The sequence below is a fragment of the Pavona decussata genome, unplaced genomic scaffold, assembly GCF_977016875.1.
Source record: "Pavona decussata unplaced genomic scaffold, jaPavDecu1.1 SCAFFOLD_3633, whole genome shotgun sequence".
Lineage (NCBI taxonomy): Eukaryota > Metazoa > Cnidaria > Anthozoa > Scleractinia > Agariciidae > Pavona > Pavona decussata.
The window spans coordinates 12,501-15,173 of record NW_028146444.1 but is presented as its reverse complement, the minus strand read 5'-3'; the positions used below and the strand labels follow the sequence as shown (position 1 = coordinate 15,173).

The 2,673-nt window shown below is 45.1% G+C and overlaps 1 pseudogene; it reads right to left on the bottom strand.

Moving 5' to 3' along the window:
• On the bottom strand, positions 1-742 carry LOC146446365 (small subunit ribosomal RNA; annotated as a pseudogene; the record flags this gene model as incomplete).
• Between the last annotated feature and the right edge of the window lie 1,931 nt (positions 743-2,673).

The window sequence follows — 2,673 nt, the reverse complement described above, 5'->3', positions numbered from 1 at the left end:
CAGATCCTGAGCACACTCAGTTAAGAGCACACCCAGTCTTTGCGAGGAAGAACAGCCCGGCCAGTAACATACCTTGCGGCAGACCGGCCGAGCCATCCCGAAATCCAACTACGAGCTTTTTAACTGCAACAACTTTAATATACGCTATTGGAGCTGGAATTACCGCGGGTGCTGGCACCAGACTTGTCCTCCAATGGATCCTCGTTAAAGGATTTAAGTTGTACTCATTCCAATTACAAGACTTGTAAAAGCCCTGTATTGTTATTTCTTGTCACTACCTCCCTGAGTCAGGATTGGGTAATTTGCGCGCCTGCTGCCTTCCTTGGATGTGGTAGCCGTTTCTCAGGCTCCCTCTCCGGAATCGAACCCTAATTCTCCGTCACCCGTTGCAACCATGGTAAGCCACTACCTTACCATCGACAGTTGATAGGGCAGAAATTTGAATGAAACATCGCCAGCGCAAGGCCGTGCGATTCGATCAGTTACTATGAATCACCAAATGACCGGGCAGAACCCGCATTGGTTTTTAATCTAATAAATACATCCCTTCCAGAAGTCGGGACTTTTCGCATGTATTAGCTCTAGAATTACTACGGTTATCCAAGTAGTAATGGTACAATCAAATAAACGATAACTGATTTAATGAGCCATTCGCAGTTTCACAGTACAAGTGCTTATACTTAGACATGCATGGCTTAATCTTTGAGACAAGCATATGACTACTGGCAGGATCAACCAGGTAACTATCCACCGCAGGGAACAGAAGTTCCTTGCTAAGCGGCCCCCCTCCGCAGAGGGAGAGCAAGCTTTCTTAGATTTTGCCTCCACGGGGGGAACCCATGAGCCAAACGGACCACACGGTCCCTCGGTCAAGGGAAACCCCGTCTTGTTTGCCACGTCTTTCTCACAACTGGACCCGTGCACAGTTCAGGCATACCTGTCAGACTCGCCAAGCGAGCTGAAGGAAGGCAAGAAAAGTGCTTCTGCGAAGGAAAATATCCTCCTGCTCTTTTGTCTCTATCATTAGCCAAAGGCTAGCGTACACAACTTCCATCTACACTCTGCCTGCCACTACAGTGACAATGCTTTCGGGCATCATCTTTTCCCTCCTTCGAAAGGAAAGCTACAAGCCCAACTTTCCTTGCCCGTTAGTCAATTCTGCCCTCTATTTCTCCGCCTTGCCGCCGTGGAACATAAGGGACAGGGTTTACTAGCCAGCTCCTCTCGGAACCTTTGCGACCAACCTGCCCACACTATAACCCCCAAACGCTAATAAGGAGACTGCATGATATGGTAGACAGAAAATAAAAACGCGAAAAAAATGAAATTTTGAAAATCGAACCCACAACCAGCCAAATCGTTTGTAAGTCATGCCAAATGACTGGTGACATCTTAAAAACCCATTGAAGCCACAACATCCCATAATTTCACGCTTTTAAAGATTTGTCACTATACGCACTGTAAGTACCTCACTAATTCTCACCTCAGATTTTACGGGAACATGTTCAAATTTTAACACGCCTCTCAGCACGACCAATTACATTAAAATTCATCGCAAAAGTCAGAATTCTCCAATTTTTGAAAAATTCACTATATTCACTGTAAGTACCTCGCTAGACAGTGGAGACCTCAGATTTTACGGGAACATGATCAACTTTCGACACACCTCTCAGCACGAGCAGTTACATAGAAATCCATCAGGAAAGTCGTGCTGTGAAGAGGTCTTTCGACTAAGAAAAATGGTGGTGTGAGGAGGAGTCACCTAAATCAGAGAAAAATACTCTTATAGGAGACTGCTACGAAAGACATTTCTGAGTCCACTGGCCCTAGTCCCCTAATAAGTGTATTTCTGTTTGTTTTAAGAAGGTCCTCCTGACATCACCAATCTTCTGTCTTCAATCCTAACCCCAACGTTAACCCTAACGCTAACCCTAACCCTACCTCCCTCAGGGGCAGTTCTATGGTTATGATCCCACGGTAGGCAGAAAAACTATCCCAATCTAGGTTTTCTTGTATGCTGACTCCATTTTAAATGCTTTTACTTGAGTCTGACAAAGGCAAAGCCAAATACTCACCCCTATATGGACGGGGAAGCAAAGTGCGGATTTTGGTAGGTCGGCATTTTCAATCAGGAATGTTGCCATTCGAAAGAGCGTCCAAAAAAACTTGGTTGGGACACATTTATTTTAGAAATTAGCGACCTAACCAGAAGTGCACTTTTTGGTGGGCCTACCCTACCCCCCTCAGGAGCAGTTCTATGGTTATAATACCACGGAAGGCACAAAACCTATCCCAAACTAGGTTTTCTTGTATGCTGATTCCATTTTCAATGTGTTTCCTTGACTCTGACGAAAGCAAAGCCAAATACTCACCCCTATATGGACGGGGAAGCAAAGTGCGGATTTTGGTAGGTCGGCATTTTCAATCAGGAATGTTGCCATTCGAAAGAGCGTCCAAAAAAACTTGGTTGGGACACATTTATTTTAGAAATTAGCGACCTAACCAGAAGTGCACTTTTTGGTGGGCCTACCCTACCCCCCTCAGGAGCAGTTCTATGGTTATAATACCACGGAAGGCACAAAACCTATCCCAAACTAGGTTTTCTTGTATGCTGATTCCATTTTCAATGTGTTTCCTTGACTCTGACGGAAGCAAAGTCAAATACTCACCTCT